The sequence below is a fragment of the Zalophus californianus genome, unplaced genomic scaffold (assembly GCF_009762305.2).
Source record: "Zalophus californianus isolate mZalCal1 unplaced genomic scaffold, mZalCal1.pri.v2 scaffold_30_ctg1, whole genome shotgun sequence".
In the NCBI taxonomy this organism is placed as follows: domain Eukaryota; kingdom Metazoa; phylum Chordata; class Mammalia; order Carnivora; family Otariidae; genus Zalophus; species Zalophus californianus.
The window spans coordinates 4,380-20,383 of record NW_023365535.1 but is presented as its reverse complement, the minus strand read 5'-3'; positions in this window follow the sequence as shown (position 1 = coordinate 20,383).

Sequence of the window (16,004 nt, the reverse complement as noted above, 5' to 3'; positions counted from 1 at the left end):
AGCTGCCCGAAAGGGGGAAGGGCCTGAACCGCTGCTCCCGGCACCTGATCCCACCTGATCAGAGACTCTCGCCAGGGACGTGAAGTCCTCGTTTGACCTCTGCTCCGGCCAGCCCCACGTGAGCAGGGACCGTGCTTCCTCACCGCTGGGTCCCCAACCCCAGAACAGTGCCTGGTAGTGGAATCAGTTCACATTGTAGTGAATCACAGGGATCCCCCAGCAGCCCCTTGATGTGGGGGATGTTGCTTACAGAAGAGAGATCTGGGCCACAGACTTGTGTTCACTCTTTCATCCACTCGTGCAGCATCCCCACCTGTGTCTGTTTGTTAGAATTCAGAGGGGACCCCCAGACACCCTCCCTGCCCTCGGAGCTCCCAGCCCAACCATAGGTCAGCATCTCACCTACAGTCCGCAAGGGGGCGATACAGAGCTAGAGCATCTCTAGCACCAGACCTTGCAGGAGGCATGGGGCTGGGCCCGCCCTGGTGGCAGCTAAGATCTAGAACCATCTGACGCACTAGAACCTGCCCCAGTGCTGACTCGAGCCAGCCGTGGAAGCAGCTCGAGAGCCTGAGCCAGTGCCCCCACAGACTAGAGCCCGTCCAGCTCCGACCCGATAATACTGGTATTATCAAAATCATTCTGTAGACAGAACCCGAGAGAAATATTATGCTTGTATATACCCCACCCACTACCATACCGTACAACACTAGTAAAAAACAAGAACCACTAATCAATCACCAATTACATAGGATATGATCTGCACTATCTTCACAACTGATAAAGGCTAAAATATGTTTAATTCTAGCTTTGTTAACATAGGTATCCTTCTTGAAATGATCCTAAATATCTTCCTAGCTCTGGGGAAAATCTGAAAGAAGCCCAGAGCTGATATATTTAATGTCATTCAAACCCAAACTACTTATTCCCAACAAAACAATCAATTGTGAGAAGTTGATGGACAAAGCAAAAGGGTAGAAACCCTATATATGTATATCCTTTCAGCTCCCTGATGAGGTACATTCATAAAAAGCAGTCTCAAAGCATGTAACTCCTATCAGGTATCAAATCTGCCTAATTTCTATAAAATTTATTTAGAGCAATCCAATAATTCCCAGTATTTCAACAAATATTGATAATCCCTTATTATCAACAGGTTGAACACTCACAGCAAAATAAAATAGTAAAATAAGAATAAATACCAACACACAAATAAATGAGTACAAAAGCTGACCGACCTAGGAGAAAAGGGTGGGGTGACCCACTTCAGCAGGCCACCACTGAGGGCCTCCCCCAGGAGATGACCCTTGAGTCCTAAATGGGAAAGACTGGGCAGATGGACAGCACCGGTACAGGCAGCGGACTGGGCTAAATTAATCCAAGACAGGCTCTGAGCCTACAGTAGGCAGGGGCCCTATCTTTGTGGGTCATGATATCAAGCTTCTTTCCCATCAATATTCTCACCATTTCTACCATTTGGATCACAATCCAGTTTTTACTTTTCTTAAGGTCTAGCCCATACAAAAAGATTTCCTCTTACGATGCAAACTATCCATTAGTGACTTACCACCATGGGTCTGTCTTCATGTGAGTGAGTGACAATGAACGGCACACCGATATTTGTGTTAAATGCTTGTGTGCCTCATCCCCTTGATTCTACAACAATCCAATGTAAAACAGACTGTTATCACCCCCATCTTATAATATGCCAAGAAACAAGGGTTTGGCAAAGAAAAGTTATCTGCCTTTTAAAGCCTATACTCTTAAACACTCTGAGCTGATGGGGACCTAAATATGAGTCAAACACAGTCCCTGACCTCAAACAGCTTACGTTCTAGTGTCCAGGAAAAACAGAATGAACTCAAAAAAATAATTATAGGGTGAAAATAACTGTCATAACTGAAGCAAAAATAAAATGTTACAAAAGTTCAGAGGAAGAAAGACCCCCAAATTCTAGGTGGGAAGAAAAAAGTTTTGGCGAGTGTTTTTCATAATAGTAGCCTCTTAGCTGATAGCTTAGCTTACTAAAAAGGGGAAAGGCATTTGGATCAGAAAACACTGTAAGCAAAACACAGAGATGAAGAGGTATGAAGTACACTCAGCAATAAAGCGGTTCGAGTATTCTGGAGCTTATGGCAGAACAAAACAGTGGTCCAGAGCCCAGGGTCTGTAACCAGTCTCTGGGTTCAAATCCCACCCCATCATGACTGATCTGTAATCTCGTACAAGTGACTTAATCTCCCTGAACTACAGTTAATTCAGCCATAAAATAAGACCACCACCTAACTTATGGGTTTGTTAACACAATTAAATGAAATGTGTGTAAAATATAGTACTTATCACAAACATAGAGCCTACACTGAATTGAGTATCATTAATATTGGATGTTAGGAACAAGAAAAGAGGTGAAGATAATTAAAGTTTCGAGAATAATGTTAATAAAGAGACAAGTTTAGGACAAAAATCAGCTTTGGGAAGGGCACTAAGTAAGTAGTTTGGTTTTCTATAAGCTGAGCTTTCAGCTCCGTTGAGTATTCGGGTATAGCATTTACAATGTGGTGTAGTTTGTTTTCGGTGCCTTTGGCTCCCTAGAGCTACACATTTAGAAGTGTCATGAAAGTGGCAGAGGTGGTAAGGAGAACAGAGCAGAGCAACTTTAGACCAAGGACAGAACTTGGAACATCTGCCTATCTTAGGGGGCTAGGAAATAAAAACGGAAAAGGAGACCAAAAAACAAAAAGAAAAGCTCTGCCAGAGAATCAGGAAAAAATTAAGAATGCAGTGTCATGAAACCTCTTCAAGAGGGAAGTGAATTTCAAGATTTGATAGCATGTTTTGAGTGTGTATACATTTATGTAGCAAGTTAAATAATCCAATTTTATTTTTTTAAAAGACAGGAAAAAATTATTTGTCACTTATTTTTTTAAATCTTTCAAAATTAAGCAAGCATTACTAAAGGAATGTCTACTACAATATTTCCTCAAATTTTTTCTGATTAATCACCTCAATAGGAAAGACAAACATATAACCAAAATAATTTAATAGGTACTAACAAAGGGGAATATGAAAAGTGCAGAGAAAGGAGCTTGATTATCTCAACTTAAAGAAGAGGTGAGGCAAGGTTCAAGAGTAGGCAGTGGGTGCAGCAACATCAGAGCCAGGCCTTGAGGAGGCGGTCAGGCGGCTGCAGCAGGCAGGGGGCACTGATAGGAGAAAGCCCTGGACACGCCTGCTAAGTGAAAGCACGCGGCCCGTTGTGAGCACACCCCATTAGCAGCGACTGTGCAGTCCGAGCCGCGGGGGCAGGAGGAGCACAGGCTGGAGGTCAGCGGACGAGGGAAGAGGCTGTGAGTCATTCAGACCTGAGTCTGTAGGCAGTGAGGACCCATGAAAAGAATGTAAATGGCAAGTTCCTTAAATGCAGCTAAGAATTACTACCAACTGAAAATCAAAAATGAATATATGGCAACTCTGAGATTCAAGTGAAAAGTATAATCAAAATGTAACATGCAGACAACTTCTCAGAGACATAACTGCTCTGTAAATCAAGGAATATATGTGGTAAATTTTGAAACATAACAGAGTTACTACTGATACAACAGACACCTAAAATACCTGTAAGTATTTGTAAATTTTGTCTTAAAATTTGCCAGAAGAATTTCTACCTGAGTGTCTATAGTTAGTATTTTAAAAGCAAAAACAAATTTGTTTCCAAAGATGAAAAAGATTAAAATAAAAGCAACAATAACAAGGAGGTCACAAGCCCACAGAAATACACTAATGTTTCTGATTGCTAATTCACAACCTAAAAGATGTTCAAATGTAAACACATTTAACAAACAAGATGACACACTTACTGTTGGCTTCACCAGCAACTGACCCATCACTGTGAACATGCGGGAAAGGCCAACAGGGGTACACACTGCAGGAGAGGTCACAGAGAGGAGGCTGATAAATGGCTAGTGCAAAATACAGAACAGACTCCAAGACGATCGTTGTAAGAAAAGTCTTGCCTCAAATTTAGATTCTCTCAGTGTTTTATCAGAGGAGCCTTCATCAATAAAGAAGCTAGAGAGGATGACAGGTGAAAGATGAAAGATACCCAAAGACTGAAGAAGGCTTAGCACGTGCAAGACTCTAGCAGTTGAATAATAGTATTTTCACTTAAAAAATTAAAAAAAAAAACTAAAGAACAGATTAAAATTTCAAGTAGTGATGGAGTTGAGAACCAAACAACTATTATCTTAACTCCTTTTAACTACATTTATCTGCTTATAATATCCCTGAGATATGCTGTAATGCCTCAGGTAAAACTGAGTACATTTTAACTAAATTAAACCACAAATTCACCACACAGGGTCTATGTTACCACTCAAAAGTAGAATCTAATGCTTCAGTGAGTGTGGGCCTGTGTGTGTGTCTCTCCACAAGAGAGGCTTTCCTTAAAGAACAACACATGAGTATTATTTCATGGCTTCAGTTTATCAAAATTTATCTTAACATAAAAAAAGTTAAGGGCCAATTTTAAAAACATCTCCAAGCTGTTAAGTAATTTCATCAGGAAACCTTAGTATAATTTTCTAGAACAAAGAACTCCATTTTCCCATCAACATTAAGCCAGAAAAATACTTACAGAGAAGTAACAAACATCCCGTCCGAGATATACAGGAATATAAATAGGGTAGGTAGAACTCCCAGAGATCTGTAAAGAAACACAAATATATTTTAGTAAATCCAAAATATTGTACATTAAGATATAGGTTGACTATAATGTTTGATAAACATCATAATTGTCTATTTGAGTCAACTAAACCATATAATTTCTAAATTGTACAATAAAAAGATCTAAAACAGAAAAGGAAACACCCCTTTTGCAAAACCTGTTTGGAGGGAGAAAAAAAGTCTCCATGGAATTTTAAGAACAGAAACCAACTAAGAAACAAAGAAAAATCTTAAAAGCTGCTTGCTCGTTCTGAATACAGCAAACACAGGAACACTCATTTATTTTCTTAAACCTGTCTAAAGACTTGTTAACTCTGTAAATTAACAACAAGGGCTGACCACACAAAGAATCACTACAATGTTCACGACAGCGAACGTGTAGTCATAGGCCGGTTCGAGGTCCCGGAGAGAAGCCGACTGACCGTACAAAGACTCCATGCTCGCGGCGTCCTTGTCAACGAGCGCGGAGGCCACCCACACCATCCCCAGGATGAGGAGCGCAAGCAGGACAAGCATGACCAGAGTTTCTAAAATTCGGGCTCGGATTCCCTGAAAAAGATAATGGAGATCTAACTGTATTTCATTTCATCTCATGATTAATTAGGCTTCTATCTGTAAGAAAGCACAAAAAATTCTTTGGAAAGGGAAGAAATTTCTATTTATAAGGAAGACAGAAAACACTAGCTTTACAGTGTCATGTTTAGACTACCTTTGTTTTACCAAATTATGTAGAATACCATCAAGCTTTAAAAAACCAAAAAAATTCGTCACGAAAACATTTTTCAGAGCAGTGTTTTAAGGGGCGCCTGGGAGGCTCAGCCCGTCAAGTGCCTGCCTGCCGCTCAGGTCATGGATCCAGCCCCACGCGGGGCTCCCTGCTCAGTGGGGACCTGCTTCTCCCTCTCCCTCCCGCTTGTACTCTCTCTTGCTATCTTTGTCACCGCCTCTCTCTCTCCCAGATAAATAAAATCTTAAAGAAAAAACAAAAACGGGTTTTAAAACACAGATTGATGAATTTTTGTCTGTGGCTCTAAGCAAGGGCCTCGAGGACGACCACGGTCCGGGGCCAAGCAGCCATGGGAGCGACAGACCCCGCGAGCACACACAGCCCCCCCGTCCCCGGGCGCCAGCCACCTGCACCGCTCCCGCAGCCGCGGGTGCAGCCGCCAGCGTCCCCCCCCCCCTTCCCCCACGCCCTGCAGCGGCCAGCGCCCCCTCCCCCGCTCCCGCCAGCGCCCCCTCCCCTCTCCCCCCGCCCTGCAGCGGCCAGTGCCCCCTCCCCGACTTCTGCCAGCGACCACCTCCGGCTCCCGAAGCCCGTGTCCCCCCTGCTCCCGCCAGCAGCCCAGGGACTCCCTGAGCAAAGCCCGCAGCAGAAACCAAGGCCAGGCGCAGTGCACGGTTATCGATTATGTACTACACTTCTTTCTTCACATTAGATAAAACCGCCATTACTTCATGTGCCTGGAATATAATAAACCATCTTTCTGCACAATTTTGTTTTAAATATAAAACAAATTCTGACCTCAGGGCCAAACCAGAGGCCGGGCTTCTAAACTTGAAACCTATTGGACAAGCCAAACAAACAAACGAATAAAAACAACTTTCTTATGTTCCTGAAAAGTCACCAAATGATTGAATCCATACCTAAATTCAAAGATTCACATTGTTGTTTTATACTATAATGTACATGGAATACAACAAACAAAATTAGAAGTAAATCCATGTCTCTCGATAAAAGAGTTGGAGGGGCCTGCTCTTATTGCCCAGTCTTACACAGGACTGCCCTCGGCCGGTTAAAAGATGTCCCCAGGTGTGGAGTCAGCACACCTTAAGTGTTTCCAGTAGGGAGGTCGGTGGACCAGAGTAAATGACGCTTGTATTTTATTTAACGCATCAGATCTAACAGTAGTTATGACTCAAGTAAGATGAAATATGAACAGTCCCCAAACATACTACTAAAAAAACACACTCCAGCTTTCCTAAAGAACTCTCCAAACCCGCACTTCACAACTTTCAAACCACTTAGGATACCAAAACATGACCACCACCCCCCTTTTTTCTTTTTTAAGTAGGCTCCACGCCCAGTGTGGGGCTTGAACTCACAACCCTGAGATGAAGAGTCACAGGCTCTACCAAGTGAGCCAGCCAGGTGGCCCAGACAGCCACCTTTTAATGGTAATTTCTTTTTCCTTCCTTCTCTCTTTCTGAGCAATAGTCTTTTTTTGTAAGCAAGAATCTTCTTATTACACATCAAATATTACGTGGAAAGCTTGTAACAGATAAAAAGAACAGGTGCTTTGATGAGAATGTGTAACACCCTTTCAGCTTGTCTCCTCCTATCTCTGACTGGAGCCCAAATCCTGCCTGCCTCCAACCAGAACTTAGGAATACTAAGGGCTCCCAAAACACCTAACACATGTGTCTTAAGTGTTATGACATATGAGCTAAACACTGCAACCATGTTTGATACAAAACAGTAGTGATCCTTGGAACCATCTGAGACCCACTGTCCCCAAAAAGTGTTTTAATAATATAATTATTAAACAATTGTAATAACGTAATAAGTATATAACCATTACGATGATATTAAGTGTTGGGGAATCAATCTACCATAAGATTTACACACTTCCTCTGTTATTTTGGTAAGAAATATCTGTTGGCAATTAAATGTATTTTTCTTCAAATATGTTATTCTGCTTCGGGAGCTAATGCTCCATGGGCCTCTCTCATTTCTGTGCATCTCAGAGGCAGGGATAGACCTTGTTCTGGACTTTTTTTTTTAAGATTTATTTATTTTGGAGAGAGAGCATGCATGCATGCAGGGGGGAGGGGGAGAGGGTGAGGGAAAGAGAATCCCAAGCTGACAAACCACTGAAAGTGGAGCCCAACAAGTGGCTCAATCCCATGACCCTGAGATCATGACCTGAGCCGAAATCAAATTGGATGCTTAACCAACTGAGCCACCCAGGAGCCCCTGGACTATCTTATTAAGGATGTCTGGATAGCAAACAGCCTTGGAAAATAGAGACGCTGTCTCTCTGAAGCAGGTCTGTTTCATACAGAGCAAAGCACAGACAAGTTTGCTTGAAGCCCATTTGTGGGTTCCCCTGAGATTCCTCAGCTATGACTCGAGCCCACTGTAGGAACAGCCTCCACCTGAGCCACACTGCCCCCATGAAGCTGGGGGGTGGGGGTGTTGTCCTGGAGAACAGGAAACTCATGGCTTGCCTGTTCTGAGTAATGAAGTCCTTTGTCTCTGATCCAGGAGTCTCATGTCTACAACTACCATGCAGGAATCTAGCAGACTGTCAGCTTGCAAGTACAGTAAAATCTCAGACCCTCCACAATTCTTGCAGCTTTGGGTGACAAGGGTAGGCAGCTAACATGGCTTTCTAGAGAAGAACAAATAAGGGCCCACAAGGTTGGGTTAGGGGCAATGAGAAAACTCCCAAGATCTAGCAGGGAATGCTCTTACCCAAGCAGTAGGCAAGTGGGAGAAGTATGAGTCCCCCAAGGACCTGACGTGCTAATGCCTGTCAGAGGCTGAGCTACAGGTGGAGCTTGGTCATAGCCCCTTCTCCCAGAGAGTAGGGGTGTTATCATGTTCGTGTAACACCAAGCCCTACAAGGCCAACTAAAAAGACTATGATTACAAGGAACTATTTTTCTTGTAGACTTTGTCCTTTTCTGTATTTTCCAAATTTCATAGAGTGAATGTGCAGGGCTTTAAGTAATATGAGAACAAATTAATGTTGTTTTTAATTTTTAATTTTTTTCTTAAAAGAACTAACTTCCAAGAGATTGACACTCAGAAAAATAATTTTTAAAATATCCAACTTCAGTTTATGAGACAGTATAGCGAGCTAGTTCAGGACCCCAACTCCAGCAACAGACTGCTTGGGTTCAAAGCCTGGTCCCATCACTGACCAACTGTGTAACACTGTGCAAATTTCTAAACCTCTCTGTGCATCAGTTTATTTCTTCATAAAATAGGTTTATCCCTACCTTATGGGGTCATTATAAGGATCAAATAAGTTAAAATAAGTAACATGCTTAGCATTAGGCTAGGTGTTTAGTAAGCACAATATAAGGGTTAACTGTAACGGCTCAAATTACTGCCTTTGTTTTTAAATTTTCCAAGGCTTTGTAGTTCACCTATCATTTGTGTTTCTGGATTAAATTTATTTCTCCTAATGCCAGCTTATCAACTTCTTTCCATCTGTCACCTATCATTCACAGACCTGTAAGACAGCACATCCACTAGCCTGACTCCCTCGTCTCTCAGCTCCATATTTCTCTGATACCTCCAGTCCTCTAACCTACACTGTGTCTTCATCATTATAACCTCCACTCCCTCAATCCACCCAACTCCTCCAATCAGTCTTGTTTTCACTTGCTTAAACCCTATGTTGAACTGTGTATTTTAATGATAATCCAGGACCAATAATATTCTAATATTCCTGGTCCCTTTGATTTCCACCAGACTACCTTAATTCCACTGGTGGCTCATTCCTTTGAATTCTCAGTCCTGTGAAAGAAATTTACAAAATCTTGAGAAACATGTGCTACTACATTCCAAAGTGGGTCTTTGCTGTTACCTGGCAATACTTATGCTGATCTCTGGCTAACGATTCCCTCAATGATTTTTTAAATGTTTTCCATTCTCCTTGACCCTAAATCTCATCCCCTGCTTTCTAGCAAATTGCAGCTGCCCTTACCTCTTCCTTAGTAGGACATAACTGGGGAGACTGCACATCCCTCAGCTTCCTTCCCCTATCTCTGGTTTCTCTGTCTCCATTCTTTCTTTCATTCTTTATATAAAGGAAAATGCCTCAGATCCCTTTTTTCCATGGCTCAGGCTTAGATGTTCATCCTTTCAACATGCCGGATTAGTGCTTCTCAAACTTCAGCGTATGTCAGCATTACCAAGGGGCTTGCCAATCCCTGAGAACCAGCCCAAAGACACTTCAGTCAATTCTGACGAAGCCAGTTCATGTGATGAAGACACCAGATAGACTGCTCTGTTCTTCCCCTGGGTGATCTCGGCTCCTCACGTAACCAACGGCTCTAAAGTTTCCATCTTTAGTCCAAATCTCACCACTGAGACCAAGATCCATACATCTAAACGGCCACCTCCCCTCAAGTATCTCACAAGTACATAAACAATTCTAAGTCAACTCATCACTTTATCCCCTAAACAAGCTCCTTCAGTGTTACATACCCCAATTAATGGCACCATTACCCACTGTTTTTTCCAGATGCTGCAAACATCCTTATCATCCCCCTTGCTGCTGCACCCTCTCTCTCGCTCTCTCGCTCTCTCTCTCTCTCTCTCACACACACACACCTTGGACTCTGATCTATTCAAACACCAAGTCCTTCTGATTCTACTGTGTCATTACAACTAAATCCATCCGCTTCTCTTTCTGCCACTACATCCAACTCACCTGGACAACTCCCTACTTTGCTAGCTAGTAGTCCAAAATGCAACTCTTAACTCTTTCTGCCTGACCTGTTGCCTACATTGCAGTGGGAATGCAATCTTTGCAAAACACAACTCTGATCGTGTCACTCTTAGTCAGAACTTGCTAACAGAAGTACAGGCCAGCAACAGGGAAACAGGTGCATTAATGCAACAACACATAAACATCAAATCTCATTAGCATCACTTCTAAGAAAATGAGGTGCTATACACATAGATCCTTAAAGCTGGGTCTTACTCTGTCTTCTGCTGTTTAGATGGTAGACAAAATAATTAAAGACAAAACAAATATAGATGAAACAAATTATTTATGATTTAATAGCATACAAAAGTGCTGTCCAAAAGACCCTTCTGTGATGATGGAAATGTTCTGTGTTATCCAATAAGATAGCAACTAGCCATACGTGTTTATCAAGCACTTAGAATGTCGTTACTATGAATGAAGAGCTGATTTTTAATTTTATGTAATTTTAGTTCTTTTAAATTTATATAGCCACACATGGCTAATGGTAACCATATTGATCAGAGAAGATTATTAACAGCCTGTTGCTAATAAAATCTGATATAAGTACTCTCTGTACTCTCAAGTACTTTCTGGTTATTTTTTTTTAATCCATTTGTTATTCTGTTTTTTTTTTTAAGATTTTATTTATTTATTTGAGAGAGAGAGAAAGAGACAGCACAAGAGGGAAGAGGGTCAGAGGGAGAAGCAGACTCCCTGCTGAGCAGGGAGCCCGATGTGGGACTCGATCCCGGGACTCCAGGATCATGACCTGAGCCGAAGGCAGTTGCTTAACCAACTGAGCCACCCAGGCGCCCCTACCTTCTGGTTATTTTTCTAAATGTAACCTTGATATAAAATTATTTGAAAAACAGCTTGGTTAAAGTAACCTCATTTAACATGCTATTGCTCTACTTAGTATTTTCATTAGCATTTATGTCAAAAAGAGGTAATCTACTTTTAATTCAAAAACTGCCCCCTTCTGTTTATATTAAGAAAAATTACATTCTCTCATTAAGAAAATGTTTTTAAAATGCAGCCTACATATGACCCATCTAACACTGATACTAAGGTTCAAGACCCACACACTTATTCCCATACACTGACAAACCAAGTCCTTAAATAAATCTCTTTGTGTTAAAAAAAAAATAAATTATATGTGAACAGTTTTTCTAAAAAGAAACAAGCTATGTAATTCCAAGAAGATGCTTTTTTCTATTACAGATATATGAATAATATCAAGAAGAAATGTCTAAAATGTATACTCACATGCTTAAGTAGTCATATAAAAATCATTTAGCAAAAAAAGACCTCTGTAGTCAAATCATATAAATGGTTCAAAATTTACTATCAATATTTCTTTTGAAAAATACTAAATAGGGCGCCTGGGTGGCTCAGTTGTCAAGCGTCTGCCTTCGGCTCAGGTCATGATCCCGGGATGCTGGGATCGAGTCCCGCATCGGGCCCCCTGCTCCGTGGGAAGCCTGCTTCTCCCTCTCCCACTCCCCCCTGCTTGTGTTCCCTCTCTCGCTGTGTCTCTCTCTGTCAAATAAATAAATAAAATCTTTTAAAAAAAATAGTAAATAACACAAAAAGAAATCTGCTCATTTTCAGTTATCAATCTAAGCACAAAAGAGTGAATTAGCAGTATTACATGTACAGAAAAGGCTGCCACAGAGCAGGTCATCAAAACTGTTGGATAGGATTATGCCTGTTATGAAATACTGATAACTGCTGTAGGAAGAAATAACCGTTATTCTGACTCAGTCCACTAGGAGGCCAGGACAGTTATGTTTTTCTTTTAATTGTATTCTTTTTTTTTTTTTAATTAAACGAGACAAAAATCAGCCCAACTTGAAATCAGTGAAGTGTCACATTTATGAGCTTTAGCAACACCAATATGAAAAAATTTATATTTTTTCATTAAATGCAACGTGGCAGCTTTTTTTTATCCTCAACAACTTTAGGACAGAGAGAAGAGGGGTAATGGGGCTATAAATAACCAGAGACTTCATCTGTTAATTCAGAATTGACTGGCTCCTACAAGTGCCAAAAATACATAAACTATGGTTACTACCTTTCTTGAGACCATAAAAGTATGACAAAGCCTAAAAAGTACAGGCTTTGTGGCATGTAATATGTGAGATTTTTAAACTTTTGTACGTGATTCTGCCTGCAAAAGTAATGAAAGCATTGAGAGAGCTTTTATCGCTACCATTAATCACCAGCAGGAGAGCATATAAGCAAAAAATATGCCTACTGCTCATTTTTCCATTAAGAGTCAGAATGAGGAGCCAGGATCCCCAAGGGGAAGGTTCCTATCAACTCTATTCTTGCATGTGCTGAGCTGAAAGATGTGCCAGATGTCAGAATAACTTACTGAAATACCCTGCAAATAACAAAGTGGCAAAACATTGTCAGAGGGGAAAAGGTTTCCATGTTTATCTTAAAAAGTAAGGAAAGTCTCCTGAATATAATAAGATCACAAAACTATAAGAACTTGAACTTAAACAGTTGTACTTCTTTCAAGTACTTTTGAATGCTTATCTCTATCATATATTTACTAAGATTTCAAGAACTCCATAATACTTTTATCCCCAGTATAAATACTGGGATAATCCCTCCCAAAAACCATGAACCTAAGTTACTTTAATGAAACTCCACCCCTTTTATTAAAATCATAGTTCAATAAGCACTCAATGTACTAGTTAAAAACAGCATCGAAACTAAGTACTTCTTTCTGCTAACACTTTCTGAAACACTATATTGTTTTTAAGAAAAGCAAGCTACATAATTACACTAGTTTCATATCAATATCATTTTGAAAAATTACAACCATCACAACATAGTAACAGGTTAAATTAAGTAGGCTAATAAAGACGAAATACATGTAAACAGAGATTTCTTTTTACATTTAAATAAGCACTGAATGGGTAAAAGTCTAAAACATTAAAATAGTTATTGCTTTTTGAACTTTTCGTGCTGGTCAATTACACATTTAATTGCTTTGTGCTGAAGATCAATGAAGTGACAATTACAACGTATACACAAAAGCTCTACCAATAAGCTGACATGTTTCTGTGGTGATGAACATTTAAACAAGATTTTGCCTGGACATCTTGACCTCTCAGAAGGTATGGAAACACCATATTATATACTATGGCTCCACCCATCAGGAAAGCCTGGTAAAAATTTCTACAATTATAGAACATTTAAAATATGTATCAAGCCACTGTTCATTTAACAAAAAGAGTCTCTTAGTAACACTAAGATTCGGTTTGCTCAGCATGCCATCAAGACTGCACCAAACAGGCTCAGTCGTTAGGTGTCTGCCTTCGGCTCAGGTCATGTTCCCAGGGTCCTGGGATCGAGCCCCACATCGGGATCCCTGCTTGTCAAGAAGCCTGCTTCTCCCTCTCCCACTCCTCCTGCTTGTGTTCCTGCTCTCACTGTCTCTCTCTCTCTGTCAAATAAATAAAATCTTAAAAAAAAAAAAACTATCAAACAATCCAATCGCCTTTGATTTATCTGCTTATGCAACATTTATTTCCCATACAAATGGGCCAAATAAATGGGTTGGTAAAGTAATATACCAAGTTTCAACTATACACTGGCAAACATTTCATAGAGATCAGAAGATTAACACTGTACCATGCTGAATAAATTATTTTATAGACAAATAAATATGTTTAAATGCCAAACAGATTTTAACAGCCCAAACTCCAGCCGTCCTGTGGACCTGTGGGCATGTGCCATAACGTGCCATAACCAGGTAAGCAGCTCTCTAGTCAGCATGAAATTAGACATTAATTTTACTTTCAAATAAAGTTTATTCCAGCCAAGGGTAGATAGTTTTCAAGTCCCCTCCCAAGAAAAGTTTTGGAAAAGAGACTCTAATCGACAATGATTATTTCCATAAAATTGTTTCATGAATGTTGGAAGTAGTAGGGCCAATTTAATTACGAGTATAATTACTTTAAAATCTGAACCTATTTTTTATTTCCTCCATACTAAAACTCTTCATTTAACAAAGAGCCCAAAATTGTGAGACTTTTAGTTAATAATTTAATCATCATATAAAATAAAGTTTGAAGTCTAGTTACCTATTAAACATAATACCTATTTTTTTACAACTTATACTGTTACAAGATAAGGCAGTTCCTATTTCAAAAAGTAAATAAATAAAGCTATGTTGACACCACAATAGTATCTTATATGTAGCTTTGCTATCATATGTAAAAAATAATCCTACACAAATCTTCCTGATGTTTCATATCAACTTCCACATAGCCAATACATTTAAGCACTTACTAAGAGTGGCTGCTCCTACTGCATCTCATATGGTAGGTGAGACAAACAAGACCCTCAGCAACTCCACACCGAGATAAGTACTGCCAGCCCATTTTACAGATGCAGACACTAAGAAACATGCCTGAAGTCCCACGTCAGTAAGGAGAAGAGTCAGGATTTAAGTCAGTCTAAATGCCAAAGCTCACAATTTGTCCACTATACTATATGCAAATAAAGAGAAAATTTTGCTTAGAGTAGAAATCTCTCATTTTCTGATAGGACAGAAAGATGAAAGTGCTATATATTGGTCCAATTCAACACTCATACCATCTCAAAGTATATGGGTATACCAGTGATAACTTTTAGAAACACAGCTGCTATTTATCAGTAACAGTTACTGTTACTGAAATTATAATTTAGTTCCCTCCAATATGCATTATACTAGAACAGTGACAAAATTAAAGATCAGTTCATGAAGTAAATGATTTTTAGTTCAAAAATCTTTATAAACTCTAAATAATTTTAAATGAAACAAATGTATTCTTTTCCTCAAAGTAGTACTTTTATACATCTTTCTCTGAGATCCCATATGCCAAGCTTCAATAAATCATTATAACCACGCCTTTTACAGTAGATTAACAATTCCGAAAAGAACCCTGAGCATAACAACACTACCAGAATCAAACGTTTTAAAATAATCATCTTTATCCATGTTGTTTCTTGGAAAACAGTGAGATGCTCCCAAGTGGGGGAGGCAGAGGAATTCTATTAATAAATTACTGAATGATTTTTTTTTTCTTGAAGGTGTTGGGAAAATCAAATTAACACATAACAATAGTTAGTGAGATATGACTCCAATTTTCTGTAATAAACACCAAGATCAAAGCGCACCCCAAGGTAAATTTCCTTGCAAGTTCCCAGCAGGAAGTTTTCCTTTTTGTATGTGATTTCCTCTCACCCACAAAAACCAGGCCAAATACGCGCATGTGCCGCTAACACTAAGCAGCACTTCCTTATTCACTCATGTCCAACAATTTATGGATGATCAGTGGCAAAAACGAGCAAAAATAACGAAAGAATGCCATGAAAGCTCCCTGAGACCAAGCTGGACTTCCTACTCATTTCTGTGTCTCTTTCAGATGGAGGCCTGATACAAATTAGCCACTGGGGGGAAAAGTCATCTGGTCATAAAATACAGTACAAGGTCACTTTTATGTAAGTTTGCCAAAAGGGACATAAACCAGGACAATTTCACACTGTGACACAGGATAGAAACATATTCAAACAATCTCTGTTCCTCCTCCATTGTGCTGTCACAGTGCTCAGCTTTATAGGCCTTCCCAGCACCGGCACCGGGCTCTTCGCTTCCACCTGGTCAGTCTAATTAATTAAGAAAGGAAGTTACCTCAAATTCTGTGCTTTTTGCTTTTATTATCAAGCACTTCGTTTGAAGTTATAGGAGTTAACCTCTTAATCCTACAGACCGTGTGCTATGTTCTGGACATT